This window comes from Bombina bombina, chromosome 1 (genome assembly GCF_027579735.1).
Source record: "Bombina bombina isolate aBomBom1 chromosome 1, aBomBom1.pri, whole genome shotgun sequence".
In the NCBI taxonomy this organism is placed as follows: Eukaryota; Metazoa; Chordata; class Amphibia; order Anura; family Bombinatoridae; genus Bombina; species Bombina bombina.
In genome coordinates this window covers 685,339,147-685,362,544 of record NC_069499.1, presented here as the reverse complement: position 1 = coordinate 685,362,544, position 23,398 = coordinate 685,339,147, and the positions used below count along the sequence as shown (strand labels likewise).

The 23,398-nt window shown below is 37.4% G+C and overlaps 1 protein-coding gene across 1 annotated transcript in view; it reads left to right on the top strand.

Moving 5' to 3' along the window:
* Positions 1-23,398, top strand: part of IL1RAPL2 (interleukin 1 receptor accessory protein like 2) — a 1,497,664-nt gene that overhangs the window by 700,779 nt on the left and 773,487 nt on the right. The window lies entirely within an intron of this gene.

Below are 23,398 nucleotides of genomic sequence, written 5' to 3'. Positions count from 1 at the left end.
TATCATCTGCAAAAATAGAGATGTCGCTATTTAATCCTTGCTCCAAGTCATTTATAAAAATATTAAAAAGAACAGAGCCCAGTACTAATCCCTGGGGAACTCCACTGATTACCTTTGTCTAATCTGAGTATGATCCATTTACTACTACTCATTGCTCCCTATCTTTTATCCAGTTATTTATCCATGAGCTAACATTTTCAGCTATTCCCAGTCCCTTAATTTTGTGCATTAATCTCTCATGTGGCACTGTATCAAATGCCTTTGCAAAATCTAAGTATATCACATCAACTGATTCCCCTTTATCTATATTTTTACTTACTTACTCGTAGAATCTAATTAGATTAGTTTGACATGATCTATTTCTTCTAAAACCATGCTGATTAGAACTCATAATCTTGTTTACACGATTATGCTCATCAATATAATCCCTTATAATCCCTTCAAATATCTTCCCCACTATTGATCTCAGACTAACTGGTCTATAGCTTCCTGTATCATCCCTGCTTCCCTTTTTGAAGAGTGGCACCACATCAGCTTTACACCAATCCTGGGGTACCATGCCTGAGGATAATGATTCTTGAAAAATTAAGAGTAGAGGTTTGTCTATAACAGTGCTACGTTCCCTTAACACCCTTGGGTGTATTCCATCTGGGCCTGGAGTTTTATTTACCTTAATATTATCCAGTTTTTTCCTGATATCCTCTAAACATAACCCAGTTAATGGTATGGACTGGCATGTTCTATTTTGTTCCAAAGTATCATCCAATGGTTCCTCTCTTGTGTATACTGAAGAAAAAAACTGGTTTAGTACCTCAGCCTTCTCCCTGTCATTTTTTATCATGCTACCGTCCACACATTTTAATGTACCTATATTATCCACAATGGCTTTGATTTTTTATTTTTATTTTTATAACCATATGGTATTTGCTACCATCCTTTCCCCCAACACACCAGCACCCATGTCATTCAGGTGCAATCCATCCTTACTGTATAAATTGTACCCTAATGAAAGATCAGACCATTGCTCTAAAAAGTCAAACCCCTCATTTTTACACCATGTTTTTAAGCATGAATTAACAGACCTTAGCTCCTTCTGCCTTACTGAGTTATCACACGGCACTGGTAATATCTCAGAAAATATTACTTTGGAGGTCCTTGCTTTACGCTTGCTACCTAACTCCCTGAAGTAATTTTTTAGGACTCTCCATCTCCCGCCAATTCCTTCATTAGTACAAATATGCACCATGACTGCAGGATCAGACCCACATCCCTCTAACAATCTATCAATACACTCCACAATATGCCTAACACGAGCCCCTGGAAGACAGCAAACTGTTCTATTTAAAGGGTCTGGCTGACAAATTACCCTATCAACCTTCCCAATAATACAGTCTCCTACCACCAACATCTGCCTCAGGACCTAACTTGTATGCCCTTTTTCCATGACTGAAGGACTGTTAACTATAGTATGCCCCTCTACCATGTTTGTGGTAGCTCATGGACTCTTGCCACCATAAAAGAAAGGAATTTAACAGAAAAGTTCTTACATAAATTATAATATATATATCAGAAGAGAGAGAACAGCAACCAGACGTGGATTCCATGCACACATGCCCATAGAGAGATACAACTGCACCTCACTGATGAGGCCCACAGAAGGCCGATACGATTGTCTGGGGTTGTTGTTTCTCTTGTTCAGAGAGGAATTGTCTGGTATTTCGGCGCTGGACTGTCATTGGGCAGGGTCAGACTGACATGTTAGAGGATATAAAATCCGGCGCGGAGCGGGTCCATCTTCAAGACATCCGACGCAGAGCATCCTCTTCATCCGACGACTAAAGACAAATGAAGGTACCTTTAAGTGACGTCATCCAAGATGGCGTCCCTTAGATTCCAATTGGCTGATAGAATTCTATCAGCCAATCGGAATTAAGGTAGAAAAAATACTATTGGCTTATCCAATCAGCCAATAGGATTGAAGTTCAATCCTATTGGCTTATCCAATCAGCCAATAGGATTGAGCTCACATTCTATTGTCTGATTGGAACAACCAATAGAATGCAAGCTAAATCCTATTGGCTGATTGGATCAGCCAATAGGATTTTTTCTACCTTAATTCCGATTGGCTGATAGAATTCTATCAGCCAATCGGAATCTAAGGGACACCATCTGGGATGACGTCACTTAAAGGTACCTTCGTTCACCTTTGGTCGTCGGATGAAAAGAATGCTCCGCGTCGGATGTCTTGAAGATGGACCCGCTCCACGCCGGATGGATGAAGACAGAAGATGCCGTCTGGATGAAGACTTCTGCACGTCTGGAGGACCACTTTGCCCGGTTTGGATGAAGACTTCTGCCCGTCTGGAGGACCACTTCTGCCCGGCTTGGATGAAGACTTCTGCCCGTCTGGAGGACCACTTTGCCCGGCTTGGATAAAGACTTCTGCTGGTAAGTCGATCTTCAGGGGGTTAGTGTTAGGTTTTTTTAAGGGTGTATTGGGTGGGTTTTATTTTTAGGTTAGGGTTTGGGCCTGCAAAAGAGCTAACTGCCCTTTTAAGGGCAATGCACATCCAAATGCCCTTTTCAGGGCAATGGGGAGCTTAGGTTTTCTTAGATACTATTTTATTTGGGGGGTTGGTTGTGTGGCTGGTGGGTTTTACTGTTGGGGGGTTGTTTGTATTTTTTTACAGGTAAAAGAGCTGATTACTTTGGGGCAATGCCCCGCAAAAGGCCCTTTTAGTTTAGGCTAGGTTTTTTTTTTATTTTGGGACGGATTTTTTTTATTTTGATAGGGCTATTAGATTAGGTGTAATTAGTTTAAATATCTGTAATTTGTTTATTATTTTCTGTAATTTAGAGGGGTTTTTTTTTTTGCAGTTTAGCTAATTTAATTAAGGTAAAAAGACTTTACAAAGTTTACATAAGTCGTTTTGCGGTAAGGCCAGAAAAGTGTGTGGTGCCCCTAAACCTGCAAGACTCCTAATACCAGCGGTAGTGAAAAAGCAGCGTTAGGACCTGTTAACGCTGCTTTTTCAGCCTAACGCAAAACTCTTAATCTAGCCGTTATATTTTACATTTAATGTTTATATATGATTGTAACATTTTATTTTAATATGTTTTACATGTGTTTTATTATACTTTTATTCTAGCCCTAACACTTTTAGCGCAGTTATTTGTTGTACTTGAGCGCAAAACATAACTTTCAACTTGTAATATGAGTTATTTTTAGTATGGTCACAATATCCATTGAAATGATTGGACGATAAGGGATGTTGGCTGCGCTAAACATTCTCTGGTTATTCAGTTTTACTGTGGACTTGTAATAACAGATTGCGCACTAATCCTAGCATGGTCCAGCGATATTGATAGTACACCCGTCACTATATATACCACTCCCCGTGCAATCTAGGCTTATGTGTGATATGTTTACACAATAAAAGCTCTTGTATAGTAAGTTGACTAGGAAGAAAGCTTCAGCAAAATCAAGTTTCTGAGCAGGCACTAAAGACCATGGTGATAGAGGGGCATATTTATCAAGCTGCAGGCTCGCCAGAAACAGCAGTTATGAAGCAGCGGTCACAAAGACCGCTGCTCCATAACCTGTCCGCCTGCTCTGAGCAGGCGGACAGACATCGCAACAATACAACCCGATCGAGTACGATTGGGTTGATTGACACCCCCCTGCTGGTGGCCCATTGGCCGTGAGTCTGCAAGGGGCGGCGTTGCACCAGCAGCTCTTGTGAGCAATGCTGAATACGGCGAGCGTATTACTCGCCGTATTACTCGCCGTATTCAGCGAGGTCTGGCGGACCTGATCCGCAGTGTTGGATCAGGTCCGCCAGACCTTGATAAATATGCCCCAGAGTGTTTTAATGCCCATATGACACCTAATATTTTGGTGTAACTGGTTTTGTGCTGTTCCTTTGAATAAAGTTGTGCAGATGCCCATAAACCATTTTTCCAGCACTGGGTGTAAGAAATACTAATGTTCAGTGGTTTATTACTGACATATATCAGAAGTGTTAATGGATTCAGTGACTTGAGTTCCTTGGGATTTGATTATATTACATATGTGGAGAATTTTCACGGAATATGAAATGTAATTGTCAAATAGGGTTAGCTGTAAAACTGGAATATTTTGATGCTACCCCTATAATGGAGAGCCAAATTGTTTTCTTCCTTTATGACATTGTAATCTGTTAGTTTGTTATACGTTATAGTAATAAATGTGTTAAGAAAGTGATGTAAAATTATCAGTTGGTCCACACCATAGTCTCTTGATACTGCTGACTATATTTGCCGTATATTTTGAATGTTAAATATTAAGTTTCCATGCAATGTGTAACATTCAAATAATGTAACAAAACGCAAGAGAAAAAGGGGGCGGAGGAAGAAAAACATAGTTTGAAAGAGCTCTGGACCAATATCCCTAAAACTAATAATTAACATTACTTTTAAGCCATCAATTTGGTCTCAACTATAATATTTATTGCCTCTAACTGAGGAACTACTCTAACGGCTGTCTTTCACCATCTGAGTAAACTGCTAACTCGGTTCAGCAGACAAACGGGGCCTAGTGGGATGCCATCCAAGCTGCATTGAATGAACAGCTACAATCCTAACATCATGTTTATCAACTCCACAGTCACTCCGGACGGTCGGGGATATGCTCCGGAGTGGATTTTTAACACATTGTTAGCCCGGGTATAGAACAACACAGCATCTACTACTGCGGCCTACTTTTCAAGCAATGCGTGACCCGGCGCAAAATGACCCCCATACAATTGACATTTCAAGCTCCTTTGAAGGGCCGGGGACCTTCTACAGAGATTTCCTAAGAAACATCTATAGCTTTTGCCACATTCATCCTAGTGGAAGCCCTGAGGGTCGGGGATCCGCTCCGAAACAAGCAGCAATTATAATACTACACAGAGTAGTACCAGCCTAACCATTTGAGATGAGACTTATAGGCCTAACACAATGTGGCACATTGCAGTAATTTTTAGGCCATCCTTTCATCCTACTGGCAGTTGGAGTGTTGTTAGAGGGCCAGGGATCTGCTCTGGAGACACCTATAGTACCAAAGGCAAGATACAACACCCAGGAGAATTTCAGGAAATCTGTCCATGACAGCAGAGGGTAAGCGACCTCCATATTAAATTAGCACTTACCTACGCATAATTAAGGTAGACCTCACTGAGTGTCTATATAAGACTGATTCAAGGCCTCAGGCTGCAGATAAATATAATTTGAGTAAGACTCGGATCAGATAAGTTTACCTTTAAAAACCTAAGACCACCACTTGGGCCTACTTAATTCAATCATAGTACTCTCTCTCCATCATTTCCCACCTGTATGTAGCAGGTGGGTCATATCCACAATCCTTTTTCCCACATCACCATGAGTTGGTAAACCTCCCCGGAGAGAAGTACTAAACATTCCAAATCTCTGTTGAGCAAGGGCTCATATAAAAGGCCAAAGCAAGCTGCCAATGCAAACTCAACACTGAGAATTTAAACCATATAAGGTGCTAACAGAATTATAGAGGCCCTTTGGGACACATTTTCTTTTCACCCCTAATTCTGGTCTTAGCTGGGAAGAAGGGATACCATGAACAGAATTAATTGTTGGCCTATACCAGTTGCACCTTTATTTTCTTCTCTATCTGCTGATTTATATTGCTACCCCTCAAAGGATTCTTGGAAATTTTTCTTACAATGGTATCATAACAACAAGATGATCAGGCTGACCCTACAGACCTAAACCATCCATTCCCCAACCTAGCAGGGGCTTATAAATGACAAAGGGCTGATTAAGCAAAATTTTTCTTCTTCTTCTTGTTATTTATCCTTTGTTTCACATCAGACACATAACTCTACAACCATGAAAGGATGTATGCAATCTGTTAAAGAGTGTCTATCTAAATTGCATCAAAAGAAAAAGCTGATTGAGCCTGAATCACCAACTAACAAAGATTACACTTCACCAGCTACTCCTAGTTTGTAACCTTCAAGCATTCATTCATCTACTAATGTAGAACTTCTGAAACAAATCAAACAAATATTCCATGATGAAATGAGGGCAGCATTAGCCGACCTCAAGCAAGCCATCAATAGCATAGGCGACAGAACAGCGTCACTTGAGGAAAAAGTATATCTAAAGCGTTGCCAGATATTCAGGCTACTGTTAAGGCTCAACAAACCAAAATTCAGAAACTTGAAGAAAAATTAGAAGATCTAGAGAATAGATTGAGGAGATCAAATATTCGCATTAGAAATCTTCCTGAAACTTATAACAACCTACAGGAAACAGTGCTACAAATTTTTCAACAACTATTACCAGAGGTTGACAAAGACGAATGTCTAATGGATAGAGTTCACAGAGCTCTTGCTAGGCCTCCTACACCTTCTTCAGCTAGAGATTTAATAGTCAAGATGCACTACTTTCATATCAAAGAACAGTTGATGCAATCAGCCCGCAATTTACCTAAAGTGATATTTGAAGGACATCATATCCAACTGTACATGGCTCTTTTACCGATCACCCTCAGAAAAAGGCAAGAACTTAAACTAATTGTATCAGCATTAATGAAAGCACAAATCAAATACCAATGGGGCTATCCATTCAAGCTCATATTTACAGCTGACAAGATATCTTACACATGTGCAAGTCTAGAAGAAGGACAAGCCATCTTCGAGAAGCTCCAACTGGAAACACAACACACAGATTTAAATCAATCACCTAAACCTCAATGTAAAGGTCTTGCCAAATCATGGACTGCATTTGGGAAAAATGGCAAACCACAAAGAGCCAGTAGAGGCTTGAATAACCCTTATCTGAACTGATTTATAATCTCTTGATAAAAGTTCTCATAGCCTATAAATCTATAAGAACGATTTGCATAAGGAAGCTACGGTAGGACTTTTAGTATTCTCTATAAGCCATTGTTCAGACCGGGTGATCCTAATTCCTATATATGTTTGTTTTCCCTCCCCTCCCCATATCAGTTGGGTCTGCCAATTCACCCAAACCCTACTTTACACCACAGTTAACTGAAACATGTTTTCAAAATGTTTATGTTTGTATTTGCAATTTGAATGAAAGCTAATACCATTAAAGTTTATATTGTTTGTTCACTACATAATTGATTGTTTTAATTACAGGTCAAGATTGTGCCTTAATACTATGTCAGAGATAATTTGTGTCTGCTATATACTAACGGCTAGATTTAGAGTTCGGCGGTAGCCATGAAAACCAGCGTTAGAGGCTCCTAACGCTGGTTTTAGGCTACCGCCGGTATTTGGAGTCACTCAAAATAGGGTCTAACGCTCACTTTTCAGCCGCGACTTTTCCATACCGCAGATCCCCTTACGTCAATTGCGTATCCTATCTTTTCAATGGGATCTTTCTAACGCCGGTATTTAGAGTCGTTTCTGAAGTGAGCGTTAGAGCTCTAACGACAAAACTCCAGCCGCCGGAAAATAGCAGGAGTTAAGAGCTTTCTGGGCTAACGCCGGTTCATAAAGCTCTTAACTACTGTACCCTAAAGTACACTAACACCCATAAACTACCTATGTACCCCTAAACCGAGGTCCCCCCACATCGCCGCCACTCGATTAAAATTTTTTAACCCCTAATCTGCCGACTGCCACCTACGTTATACTTATGTACCCCTAATCTGCTGCCCCTAACCCCGCCGACCCCTGTATTATATTTATTAACCCCTAACCTGCCCCCCACAACGTCCGATTCCGATCAGCCAATAGAATGCGAGCTCAATCTGATTGGCTGATTGGATCAGCCAATCGGATTGAACTTGATTCTGATTGGCTGATTCCATCAGCCAATCAGAATATTCCTACCTTAATTCCGATTGGCTGATAGAACCCTATCAGCCAATCGGAATTCGAGGGACGCCATCTTGGATGACGTCCCTTAAAGGAACCGTCATTCGTCGGGAGACGCCGGAAGAAGAGGATGGATCCGCGTCGGCTGATTCAAGATGGACCCGCTCCGCACCGGATGGAAGAAGATCGAAGATGCCACTTGGAGAAGATGTTTGCCGGTCCGGATGTCCTCTTCTTGCCGGATAGGAGGAAGACTTTGGAGCCTCTTCTGGACCTCTTCAGCACCGGATGCCAGGACGGATCGGTGATACCTGGATGGTGAAGACAAGGTAGGAAGATCTTCAGGGGCTTAGTGTTAGGTTTATTTAAGGGGGGTTTGGGTTAGATTAGGGGTATGTGGGTGGTGGGTTGTAATGTTGGGGGGGGGGTATTGTATGTTTTTTTTTACAGGCAAAAGAGCTGATTTTCTTGGGGCATGCCCCGCAAAGGGCCCTGTTCAGGGCTGGTAAGGTAAAAGAGCTTTTACATTTATTAATTTAGAATAGGGTATGGAATTTTTTATTTTGGGGGTCTTTGTTATTTTATTAGGGGGCTTAGAGTAGGTGTAATTAGTTTAAAATTGTTGTAATATTTTTCTTATGTTTGTAAATATTTTTTTATTTTTTGTAACTTAGTTCTTTTTTATTTTTTGTACTTTAGTTAGTTTATGTAATTGTAGTTATTTGTAGAAATTGTATTTAATTTATTTATTGATAGTGTTAGGTTAATTGTAGGTAATTGTAGGTATTTTATTTAATTAATTTATTGATAGGGTAGTGTTAGGTTTAATTATAACTTAGGTTAGGATTTATTTTACAGGTAATTTTGTTATTATTTTAACTAGGTAACTATTAAATAGTTCTTAACTATTTAATAGCTATTGTACCTGGTTAAAATAATTACCAAGTTACCTGTAAAATAAATATTAATCCTAAAATAGCTATAATATAATTATAATTTATATTGTAGCTATATTAGGATGTATTTTACAGGTAAGTATTTAGCTTTAAATAGGAATAATTTATTTAATAAGAGTTAATTTCGTTAGATTTAAATTATATTTAACTTAGGGGGGTGTTAGTGTTAGGGTTAGACTTAGCTTTAGGGGTTAATCCATTTATTATAGTAGCGGTGAGCTCCGGTCGTCAGATTAGGGGTTAATAATTGAAGTTAGGTGTCGGCGATGTTAGGGAGGGCAGATTAGGGGTTAATACTATTTATTATAGGGTTAGTGAGGCGGATTAGGGGTTAATAACTTTATAATAATAGCGCTCAGGTCCGCTCGGCAGATTAGGGGTTAATAAGTGTAGGCAGGTGTCGGCGACGTTGTGGGGGGCAGATTAGGGGTTAATAAATATAATATAGGGGTCGGCGGTGTTAGGGGCAGCAGATTAGGGGTACATAAGGATAACGTAGGTGGCGGCGCTTTGCGGTCGGCAGATTAGGGGTTAATTATTGTAGGTAGCTGGCGGCGACGTTGTGGGGGGCAGGTTAGGGGTTAATAAATATAATATAGGGGTCGGCGGTGTTAGGGGCAGCAGATTAGGGGTACATAGGGATAATGTAAGTTGCGGCGGTTTACGGAGTGGAAGATTAGGGGTTAAAAATAATATGCAGGGGTCAGCGATAGCGGGGACGGCAGAATAGGGGTTAATAAGTGTAAGGTTAGGGGTGTTTAGACTCGGGGTACATGTTAGAGTGTTAGGTGCAGACGTAGGAAGAGTTTCCCCATAGGAAACAATGGGGCTGCGTTAGGAGCTGAACGCTGCTTTTTTGCAGGTATTAGGTTTTTTTACAGCTCAAACAGCCCCATTGTTTCCTATGGGGGAATTGTGCACGAGCACGTTTTTGAGGCTGGCCGCGTCCGTAAGCAACTCTGGTATCGAGAGTTGCATTTGCGGTAAAAATGCTCTACGCTCCTTTTTTGGAGCCTAACGCAGCATTTTTTTGAACTCTCGATACCAGAGTTAATTTTATGCTGCGGCCAGAAAAAAGCCTGCGGAGCATTAACAGCCCATCTACCGCCAAACTCCAAATCTAGGCCTTAGTGTTTATATATGTGTCCTATTCTTACGTAAATGTTGTTGAATGTATTATCACATAATATTAGAGGACTCCACTCTAACATTAAAAGACGTAAAGCACTTACCACATACAAAAATAATAATGCCCATATAATTCTTATGCAAGAAAATAATTTCACTAAAGCTAAAACTCCTAAGTATTGGGATAAAGTGTACCCTACACAATATCACGCTACTAGTCATAAGAAAAAATGTGGAGTCTCTATACTCTTACACGCAAACCTTAACTTCAAAGAAGAAGAGACCCTTATTGATAAATCAGGTCGCTAAATAATAGTTAGAGGCAGAATACACGATACCCCCATCATAATTGGCAATATATATGCCCCTAACGAATCCCAAGCTGCTTTTTTAGCAAAAGTAAGTAAGTTATTAACTGATTGGAAGAAATATAGATTGATCTTTAAGGGGGAGACTTTAATTTAGTAATAGACTTTGAACAAAAAATCACAACACATTCAAACCCAAACTACCAAACCTAAAAAAATACTTTATGATTTTCTACTAGACCACAATCTAATAGATAGCTGGACAAACACAAAATACACAAACAAAAGATTACACCTATTACTCAGCGGTACATAATACATACTATTGTATAGATTATATATTAATGAGTCAGATTCTCTCCCCTCTGATACTTGCCTCCAAGATTATCCCAGCCACATGGTCTGACCATAGTATTGTATTCACTTACAGGATTAATTGATCCACTTATTAATAGGAGCTGGACACTTAACTCAACACTCTTCAGAGATAAACTCTACACTCAAAAAATGAAAAAAGAGATTATAGAATTTCTCAGAATTAACCATAACTCAGTAGATAACCCATTGCTAATTTGGGGTGCACTTAAAAACACACAAAAAAATGTCAAAATACTAGGACACTTAAAACTCTTAATACTAAGAAACTAACCCTTGATAATTTGTTAAATAAGGAAGCCTTTAGATCCCTAAAACTTGTTGACACACACTATTTTATTCACACCAATAAACCGGATAGGATGCTAGCCAATAAGCTAGATGAAATAACTAGAATAACATATCGCAGACACTTTTGCAAATTATTATCAGACTCTATATGCACTACCAACAAATTACAACATTTCCAAATTAAATTCTGAAACATCAGACTTCTTAGGAACGTGTAATCTTCCCACACTAGTAACAGAAGATTTAAACAATTTAAACTCCCCTATAACTTTATTAGAAGTCAAACGCACCTTAAAACGAATAAAGCTCCTGGAGCTGATGGTTACTTCGGCTTATTTTACAAGACATTTATTGATGAATTGAGCCCTACTTTAGTTACAATATTTAACCATATATTAGAAGGAAGTGAGATACCCCATGAGCACTTAACAGCACGAATATCGGTTATATCAAAGTCAGGCAAAAATAAACAATATTGTAATAATTACTTGCCTATCTAATTAATAAATCAGGATATTAAGATATTCACAACAACTTTAGCTGTTCGCTTAAACGATATAATGCCCAAACTTGTTCACCCAGACCAAGTGGGTTTCATACACAATAGGGAAGCCCCGTAAAACATTCCGAATTTGATTGACCTGATTGAATACGCTATGGTTGGGGGAGTGCTTTCTCTGTTTCTCTGATTAGACGCAGAGAAGGCATTTGATCATGTGAATTGGAATTATTTACATTCTGTTCTAGAAAATATGGGGATCTCAGGAAAATTTTGTGCAGCAATTTATTCTAAATATTCGCACCCTACAGCATTTGTCAAAATAGGTATGAGATATCTGGGCATACAATTCACAAGCAGAACAGAATCTCTATATAAAAATAACTATACTCCTGTAATCTTACAAATTAAAAAATTACTGGCAAAATGGGAAAATTAAATAAATCATTATATGGTAGACTGATCAAAACGGCTATACTCCCTAAATTATTATATTTATTCAGGTACCTTCCTATTAATGTCCCTCTCTCTTTTATTTGAAAAAGGAAGAGGTCCAGGATCAATAAAACAACATTATGCTGACATAAGAAAGGTGGAAGTTTGGGACATATTGGCATATTACTACACAGCCAGAATAGCACAAACTTCACTCTAGCACAATACCTCTGATGATTTACAATGGGTATACATTGAATCAGATCTTATGCAGATCTCACCAATATACAGACTTTTATGTTCTGATAAAGTGCATAGAACACAAGCTTGGAGAACATATATCTCAATATCTCATATGGTCACATTATGGGACTCTCTAGTACCTAAATATTTTCTGATTTCTAAGATCTCCAGGACAACACCACTAATAACTCTATCTACTAATTTTAGCAGTGCACTACAAAATAAATGGGCTAATAGAGGCTTATATAGAATCGCAGACACTTTACAAGGCCATTTGTTTTTAAGCTACATTCAATACACTAAACTGAACACCCAGGACACATCAAACTGGTTTCAATACCTACAACTTCGAAGAAGAGTAAACAAAGTTTTAGACAAGAATTCACTTAAGACGATTACCTTTCTAGAACAAATTTATATCCATTATTTAACATTCCCAAAAATTTGGCTAAACCTCCATTTATGTGTAAATGGGAATCTGAGTCTAACTTCAATTGGACGAGAGAAAAATGGTGTGATGTATTAAATAGGGGCTCATCTTTTCAATCTGTGCACATTTTAAAGAAAATTACCTAAAGGTAGCATTCAGATGGTACTTTCACCCTACTAGACTGCATATGGTTGACCAAACCAAAACAAAATGTCTTAGAGGCTGTGATGATCAAGGCTCATACTCACATATGTGGTGGGACTGCCCTCATGTGACTGACATTTGGAACCAGACATCTAGTTTATTAAGTGACATATTTAAAAAAGATATCCAACAAACCCTTACACAAGCCCTTCTACATGAGCCAATTAAAGGGCCACTCGAGAGCCAATAAACTGGTTGCCTTTATCTGTACAATAGTTAAACTCTAGATACTGGAAAACTATGATTCCCTAATACCATATCATAAAAAAAAAAAATCAATTATTATTATCATCGAATGAGCAATTCATCAGCAGACCTCTTAGACATGAAATCTTTTTCCTTGCACTATGGGAACCCTGAATTTTCTACATATAAAATAGAGATAGAAATTAAAATGTTATTTTAGTGAATTGACTTGTAGTCTTGTCTCCAGACCTAGGCCTAGATTTGGAGTTTGGTGGTAGCCGTGAAAACCAGCGTTAGAGGCTCCTAACGCTGGTTTTAGGCTACCGCCGGTATTTGGAGTCATTCAAAAAAGGGTCTAACGCTCACTTTTCAGCCGCGACTTTTCCATACTGCAGATCCCCTTACGTCAATTGCGTATCCTATCTTTTCAATGGGATCTTTCTAACTCCGGTATTTAGAGTCGTGGCTGAAGTGAGCGTTAGAAATCTAACGACAAAACTCCAGCCGCAGAAAAAAGTCAGTAGTTAAGAGCTTTCTGGGCTAACGCCGGTTCATAAAGCTCTTAACTACTGTGCTCTAAAGTACACTAACACCCATAAACTACCTATGTACCCCTAAACCGAGCCCCCCCACATCGCCGCCACTCGATTAAATTTTTTTAACCCCTAATCTGCCGACCGCCACCTACGTTATACTTATGTACCCCTAATCTGCTGCCCCTAACACCGCCGACCCCTATATTATATTTATTAACCCCTAACCTGCCCCCCACAACGTTGCCGCCAGCTACCTACAATAATTAACCCCTAATCTGCCGACCGCCACCTACGTTTTACTTATGTACCCCTAATCTGCTGCCCCTAACACCGCCGACCCCTATATTATATTTATTAACCCCTAATCTGCCCCCCTCAACGTCGCCTCCACCTGCCTACACTTATTAACCCCTAATCTGCCGACCGGACCGCACCGCTACTATAATAAAGTTATTAACCCCTAATCCGCCTCACTCCCGCCTCAATAACCCTATAATAAATAGTATTAACCCCTAATCTGCCCTCCCTAACATCGCCGACACCTAACTTCAATTATTAACCCCTAATCTGCCGACTGGAGCTCACCGCTATTCTAATAAATGTATTAACCCCTAAAGCTAAGTCTAACCCTAACACTAACACCCCCCTAAATTAAATATAATTTTAATCTAACAAAATTAATTAACTCTTATTAAATAAATTATTCCTATTTAAAGCTAAATACTTACCTGTAAAATAAATCCTAATATAGCTACAATATAAATTATAATGATATTATAGCTATTTTAGGATTAATATTTATTTTACAGGTAACTTTGTATTTATTTTAACCAGGTACAATAGCTATTAAATAGTTAAGAACTATTTAATAGCTAAAATAGTTAAAATAATTACAAATTTACCTGTAAAATAAATCCTAAACTAAGTTACAATTAAACCTAACACTACACTATCAATAAATAAATTAAATAAAATACCTATAATTATCTACAATTAAACCTAACACTACACTATCAATAAATAAATTAAATACAATTCCTACAAATAAATACAATGAAATAAACTAACTAAAGTACAAAAAATAAAAAAGAACTAAGTTACAAAAAATAAAAAAATATTTACAAACATTAGAAAAATATTACAACAATTTTAAACTAATTACACCTACTCTAAGCCCCCTAATAAAATAACAAAGCCCCCCAAAATAAAAAAATGCCCTACCCTATTCTAAATTACTAAAGTTCAAAGCTCTTTTACCTTACCAGCCCTGAACAGGGCCCTTTGCGGGGCATGCCCCAAGAAGTTCAGCTCTTTTGCCTGTAAAAAAAAACATACAATACCCCCCCCCAACATTACAACCCACCACCCACATACCCCTAATCTAACCCAAACCCCCTTAAATAAACCTAACACTAAGCCCCTGAAGATCTTCCTACCTTATCTTCACCATACCAGGTTCACCAATCGATCCAGAAGAGCTCCTCTGATGTCCTGATCCAAGCCCAAGCGGGGGGCTGAAGAGGTCCATGATCCGGCTGAAGTCATCATCCAAGCGGGAGCTGAAGAGGTCCATGATCTGGCTGAAGTCTTCATCCAAGCGGGAGCTGAAGAGGTCCATGATCCGGATGAAGTCTTCTATCAACGGCATCTTCAATCTTCTTTCTTCGGGAGCCATCATCTTCCATCCGACGCGGAACATCCTCTTCTCCCGACGCCTACTTGCCGAATGACGGTTCCTTTAAATGACGTCATCCAAGATGGCGTCCCTCGAATTCCGATTGGGTGATAGGATTAAGGTAGGAATATTCTGATTGGCTGATGGAATCAGCCAATCAGAATCAAGTTCAATCCGATTGGCTGATCCATCAGCCAATCAGAATATTCCTACCTTAATTCCGATTGGCTGATAGATATTTAAGGGGGGTTTGGGTTAGATTAGGGGTATGTGGGTGGTGGGTTGTAATGTTGGGGGGGGGGGTATTGTATGTTTTTTTTTACAGGCAAAAGAGCTGAACTTCTTGGGGCATGCCCCGCAAAGGGCCCTGTTCAGGGCTGGTAAGGTAAAAGAGCTTTGAACTTTAGTAATTTAGAATAGGGTAGGGCATTTTTTTATTTTGGGGGGCTTTGTTATTTTATTAGGGGGCTTAGAGTAGGTGTAATTAGTTTAAAATTGTTGTAATATTTTTCTAATGTTTGTAAATATTTTTTTATTTTTTGTAACTTAGTTCTTTTTTATTTTTTGTAATTTAGTTAGTTTATTTCATTGTATTTATTTGTAGGAATTGTATTTAATTTATTTATTGATAGTGTAGTGTTAGGTTTAATTGTAGATAATTATAGGTATTTTATTTAATTTATTTATTGATAGTGTAGTGTTAGGTTTAATTGTAACTTAGGTTAGGATTTATTTTACAGGTAAATTTGTAATTATTTTAACTATTTTAGCTATTAAATAGTTCTTAACTATTTAATAGCTATTGTACCTGGTTAAAATAAATACAAAGTTACCTGTAAAATAAATATTAATCCTAAAATAGCTATAATATCATTATAATTTATATTGTAGCTATATTAGGATTTATTTTACAGGTAAGTATTTAGCTTTAAATAGGAATAATTTATTTAATAAGAGTTAATTAATTTCATTAGATTAAAATCATATTTAATTTAGGGGGGTGTTAGTGTTAGGGTTAGACTTAGCTTTAGGGGTTAATACATTTATTAGAATAGCGGTGAGCTCCAGTCGGCAGATTAGGGGTTAATAATTGAAGTTAGGTGTCGGCGATGTTAGGGAGGGCAGATTAGGGGTTAATAACTTTATAATAATAGCGGTGCGGTCCGCTCGGCAGATTAGGGGTTAATAAGTGTAGGCAAGTGGAGGCGACGTTGTGGGGGGCAGATTAGGGGTTAATAAATATAATATAGGGGTCGGCGGTGTTAGGGGCAGCAGATTAGGGGTACATAGGGATAATGTAAGTAGCGGCGGTTTACGGAGCGGCAGATTAGGGGTTAATAATAATATGCAGGGGTCAGCGATAGCGGGGGCGGCAGATTAGGGGTTAATAAATATAATATAGGGGTCGGCGGTGTTAGGGGCAGCAGATTAGGGGTAGATAGGGATAACGTAGTTGGCGGCAGTGTACGGAGCGGAAGATTAGGGGTTAAAAAATTTAAATATAGTGGCGGCGATGTGGGGGGACCTCGGTTTAGGGGTACATAAGTAGTTTAGGGGTTAAAAATAATATACAGGGGTCAGCGATAGCGGGGGCGGCAGAATAGGGGTTAATAAGTGTAAGGTTAGGGGTGTTTAGACTCGGGGTACATGTTAGAGTGTTAGGTGCAGACTTAGGAAGTGTTTCCCCATAGGAAACAATGGGGCTGCGTTAGGAGCTGAACGCGGCTTTTTTGCAGGTGTTAGGTTTTTTTCAGCTCAAACAGCCCCATTGTTTCCTATGGGGGAATCTATACGCTCCTTTTTTGGAGCCTAATGCAGCTATTCTGTGGACTCTCAATACCAGAGTTATTTTAAAGGTGCGGCCAGAAAAAAGCCAGCGTTAGATACACGGGTTGTTACAGACAAAACTCTAAATCTAGCCGCTAGATAGCAAAATAATTGTATTCTTAGGACACTTGTGTATTGTACTTATTTTACTGACATGGATTAGATATAATCTATTCTTGAATCATTGTATTTTGACCAAATACTGTATGGCATTATCTTATCATTGATTCTCTTATGTATGTTTCTATTTTTTTCTCATTGAAAATACTCAATAAAAAATGTATTTTCAACAAAAAAAATGCAAGAAATAAAAACACCAAACAGATATCCCTTGGATTGCTCGACCCTTCCCATGGATCAAACCCTTAGTTCACACAGTCTTTGATCTTTTACACTCTACACCAAGTTGAAAAATATTTGTGTTAGGTGTCAATTTAAAGGACTTCTAAGTATAGTAGAACTGAATAATTAAAAAACACACAATACCAAGTCAATGCAATAGCAATTGCTTTGAATTTGAGTAGTAGGATATTTTCTGGCAAATGTCAAAGTTAATCCAATTTTCCCTCTCCCTGTATCATGTGACAGCCATCAGCCAATCCCAAAATGTAAATATATATTTACTATGCACTTTGCAAATTTACAGGCTCATTTGTTAATTTACCTAATCCTGGCAGATCCTATGATAAGTGTTTAAAATATATATCGCATTAACTGCAATATCAATTTGAAATGCATCATTGTAGATTCATATCTAGACCAAATCTAGATCAGCTTAGCCTTCCATTCTTCCAAGATCAGTAAACCGAGTACAATTAAGTTGGGTAATAATGCCTATTATTTATCAACTGACGATTATCTGTTAATAGCTCAGGCTTGTACATTAAGTGCTTTGAATATTCTTGGGTAGAGAGAAAAAGCAATTTAAATAATCATCACTTTACTAAATATTTCATGCTTTTATATTAATTAATATTTATACTATAAAAATATGTATGCATATTTTGTTACCGACCATTTGATTAATTCCTTGAAGATAGATTATGCTATTTTTAAAGGTATAGCTAGTCAATATTTTACTATACCAACCTTTTTTTCTTATTTTGTAGTGATTATATAGAAACTATCACCTAGATTTAGAGTTCTGCATCAGCCTTAAAAGCAGCGTTAAGGGGTCCTAACGCTGCTTTTTAACACCCGCTGGTATTACGAGTCTAGCAGGTACAGTTGTACTGCTCACTTTTTTTCTGTGACTCGAGGCTACCGCAAATCCCCTTACGTCAATTGTGTATCCTATCTTTTCTATGGGATTTGTCTAACGCTGGTATTACGAGTCTTGGAAGAAGTGAGCGGTACAGCCTCTACCTCCAAGACTCCTACCGCATAAAAAAGTCAGTAGTTAAGAGTTTTATGGAACATAAAGCTCTTAACTACAGTGCTACAAAGTACACTAACGCAATAAACTACCTATGAACCCCTAAACCGAGGCCCCCCCACATCGCAAACCCTTTAATAAAATTATTTAACACCTAATCTGCCGACCGGACACCGCCGCCACCTACATTATAGCTATGAACCCCTAATCTGCTGTCCCTAACATCGCTGACACCTATATTTATTAACCCCTAATCTGCCCCACCCAACGTCGCCGCCAACTACCTACACTTATTAACCCCTATCTGCCGACCGGACATCGCCGCCACTATAATAAATGTATTAACCCCTGAACCGCCGCACTCCCGCCTTGCAAACACTATAATAAAATTTATTAACCCCTAATTTGCCGTCCCTAACATCGCCGCCACCTACCTACAATTATTAACCCCTAATCTGCCGCCCCCAACGTTGCCGCTACTATATTAAATGTATTAACCCCTAAACCTAAGTCTAAACCTAACCCTTACACCCCCATAACTTAAATATAATTTAAATAAATCTAAATAAATTTACTATAATCAAATAAATTATTCCTATTTAAAAATAAATACTTATCTGTAAAATAAACCCTAATATAGCTACAATATAACTAATAATTACATTGTAGCTATTTTAGGATTTATATTTATTTTACAGGCAACTTTGTATTTATTTTAACTAGGTACAATAGCTATTAAATAGTTAATAACTATTTAATAGCTACCTAGTTAAAATAAATACAAAATTACCTGTAAAATAAATCCTAACCTAAGATACAAATACACCTAACACTACACTATAAATAAATTAATTAAATAAATTAACTACAATTATCTAAACTAAAATACAATTAAATAAACTAAACTATAGTACAAAAAAAAACACAAAATTACAAGAATTTTAATCTAATTACACCTAATCTAAGCCCCCTAATAAAATAAAAAAGCCCCTCAAAATAATAAAATTCTCTACCCTATACTAAATTACAAAAGTAATCAGCTCTAAAAGGGCTTTTTGCGGGGCATTGCCCCAAAGTAATCAGCTCTTTTACCTGTAAAAAAAAAGACAAGACCCCCCAACATTACAACCCACCACCCACACACCCCTACTCTAAAACCCACCCGATCTCCCTTTAAAAAAACATAACACTACCCCATTGAAGATCACCCTACCTTGAGCCGTGTTCACCCAGCCGGGCACCACTGGTCATCCGATCCGTCCAGAAGTCTTCATCCGATGGGGCAGAAGAGGACATCCGGACCGGGAGAAGGCTTCATCCATCCAGCGTGGATCGGGTCCATCTACAAGACAACCGACGCGGAGCATCCTATGCAAGGTCAATTCTATTGGCTGATCCAATCAGCCAATCGGATTGAACTTCAATCCGATTGGCTGATAGCATCAACCAATCTGATTTTTCCTACCTTAATTCCAATTGGCTGATAGAATCCTATCAGCCAATCGGAATTCGAGGGACGCCATCTTGGATGACATCATTTAAAGGAACCTTCATTTAGTCGTCGGCCGTGGAAAGAAGAGGATGCTCCGCGTCGGATGTCTTGAAGATGGACCCGCTCTGTGCCGGATGGATGAAGATAGAAGATGCTGCTTGGATGAAGCCTTCTCCCGGTCCGGATGTCTTCTTCTGCCCCATCGGATGAAGACTTCTGGACGGATCGGATGACCAGTGGTGCCCGGCTGGGTGAACACGCTCAAGGTAGGTTGATCCTCAACGGGGTAGTGTTAGTTTTTTTTTAAGGGGGGATCAGGTAGGTTTTAGAGTAGGGGTGTGTGGGTGGTGGGTTGTAATGTTGGGAGGGTCTTGTCTTTTTTTTTACAGGTAAAAGAGCTGATTACTTTGGGGCAATGCTGGTAAAAGAGCTGATTACTTTTGTAATTTAGTATAGGGTAGGGAATTTTATTATTTTGGGGGGCTTTTTTATTTTATTAGGGGGCTTAGATTAGGTGTAATTAGATTAAAATTCTTGTAATTTTTTTTATTTTTTGTAATTTAGTGTTTGTTTTTTTTGTACTATAGTTTAGTTTATTTAATTGTATTTTAGTTTAGATAATTGTAGGTAATTTATTTAATTAATTTATTGATAGTGTAGTGTTAGGTGTATTTGTAACTTAGGTTAGGATTTATTTTACAGGTAATTTTGTAATTATTTTAACTAGGTAGCTATTAAATAGTTATTAACTATTTAATAGCTATTGTACCTAGTTAAAATAAATACAAAGCTGCCTGTAAAATAAATATAAATCCTAAAATAGCTACAATGTAATTATTAGTTATATTGTAGCTATATTAGGGTTTATTTTACAGGTAAGTATTTATTTTTAAATAGGAATCATTTATTTAAGTATATTAAATTTATTTAGATTTATTTAAATTATATTTAAGTTAGGGGGTGTTAGGGTTAGACTTAGGTTTAGGGGTTAATAACTTTATTATAGTAGCGGCGACATTGGGGGCTGCAGATCAGGGGTTAATAATTGTAGGTAGGTGGCGGCGATGTTAGGGAGGGCAGATTAGTGGTTAATAAAATGTATTATAGTGTTTGTGAGGTGGGATTGCGGCGGTTTAGGGGTTAATACATTTATTATAGTGGCGGCAATGTCCAGTCGGCAGATTAGGGGTTAATAAGTGTAGGTAGGTGGCGGCGACGTTGTGGGGGACAGATTAAGGGTTAATAAATATAATATAGGTGTCTGCGATGTTAGGGACAGCAGATTAGGGGTTTATAAGTATAATGTAGGTGGCAGCGGTGTCCGGAGTGGCAGATTAGGGGTTAATAATATAATGTAGGTATCAGCGATAGCGGGGGCGGCAGATTAGGGGTTAATAAGTGTAAGATTAGGGGTGTTTAGACTCTGGGTTCATGTTAGGGTGTTAGGTGCAGACGTAAATTTTCTTTCCCCATATGAAACAATGGGTCTGCGTTAGGAACTGAACGCTGCTTTTTTGTAGGTGTTAGGTTTTTTTCCAGCCAGCTCAGCCCAATTGTATCCTATGGGGAAATCGTGCACAAGCATATTTTTCCAGCTTACTGCTACCGTAAGCAACGCTGGTATTGAGGGTTGAAGTGGAGCTAAATTTGGCTCAACGCTCACTTTTCTGAGGCTAACGCAGCCATTCAGAAAACTCGTAATACTAGCGTTGGCTTAATGGTGCGCTGGAAAAAAAGGCTCGTTAGAAATGCAAGTCTTTACCGACAAAACTCCAAATCTAGGCGTATATGAGGTTATTATATATCTGAGTTATGTCAATGTGTATCTTTAGTTTAATAAGTATTTTAAACAAGGGATATAAAAATCTTTTATTGAACACATGAGATTTTAAAACAAATATGAATAGTGTCAGTGCTAAATTATACATATACTTTTTCACTTTTAATGTACTATATCAAGTATACAGATAACATATTATGCTAATTAAATAACATTTTTAGAAATGAATTCATGATTTTTTCCCATTTGAAAGTACAATTATGGTTCTATAATGAGTGATGCAAAACATTGTATTGTATAATGCATGTATTATGATTGAATCAAAAGAAAAAAAGGAATAAGGTATCACATAATGCATTAGAACTGGAGTGAAATGCTAGTGTTTTGCTAAATTATTAATCTGATGGCTGCATATTTCTATGCAATCAGGAAAGCATCATCTAGATATATTTGTTTTATAGTTTATATGAATGTCATTTAATGTGTTGTTTTCCAATAGTAGTTATTTTATTTAATTTTTATCTAAAAGAAGACAATGTCTTTGACACTTTTAAAGTGAAATAAATAAAATTAAAATATCCTCACAATATTAAAACATAAAATAAGACTAACAAGTCACTAGCTTTAATCTTAAGGAAGAGCTGACTTGTGACTTAAACTAGTATATAATTAGCAAGTGCTGGAAAAATTCACCATAAATATAGATCTACTTCCTTAGAAAGAAACACAGAGATGGTCTAAGGAAACTGCAACGACTTTCAAATTCATTGGGTTCTTTTTTTGCATTTCTTTATATGATATCAAACTCATTTTGGATTTAAGTGTCAAATGTATTTTCTTTACAAAAATAGTTTGAATAGTTTTGTTTCCCTTTAACAGAGTAAAGCTGATCCTAATAAACATTTTTTTTTTGTTTCTTTCTTTCATATATTTAATTTTACATCCCTCTGCATATAACTTTAGGGCCCAATAGTTTAGGATGTCCCAAGAAGGGTTCACATGCCCTTTGTAGCTGAATTTAAAATATGTATTATCAAGTTTTTTTTTAATGTATTCTACCACTTTGTATTCAAATATATTCATTTATTTATCAAATAATCACAATTTGCTAGACCACTTAGAAACCCAGCCATTTGAAAAGTTAATGAATAAAAACAAATGTTTAAGATATGTAAATCTTGCCTATAAAAAAATATCAGTTTATCAGTCAAAAGTATTTTTTTTCTGCAGTCGCCAACTGAAAACTAGAAGATTGTAAGCGATCACTAAAATGGAGCTATTAAAAATAAAACAGCACTGCTGTGACTAGATCACCTCAGAGAAGTAGTAATGATTTGCAGATGGCTTGTGTAGCTACTCTTTATGTCTGCCTGTATAAGGGTAGGTTGTATGAGATTTTGGTACTGCTGTATAGAAATACTACCTTATAAATAACAGATAATAATAATAATAGCTACAAAGGGATTTAAATCTTGAGATACTATGAGAATACTAAGAACATAGGTGGACATCATTATAGTAATAGTAAATATTTTAAATATGTTTTCATTATTTTAATTTGTTATTTAAAAGACAAATAATATATAAATATATATACCGGTAATATCAATAAATAAAACATATATAAATAAATGGAACAATTGTTTTTTCCAATTAGATAAATTGATTCAGGAAACCTTACAATCCTAAGCAACTTAAAAAATAGATATTTTTTTAAAAAAAAACATTTACCAAGTTACGTTTTATTTATTAGTATCTATGGCCTTCATCACAATCTATCGACTGTTTTTTTTTTATGGTGCTTTTTCTGT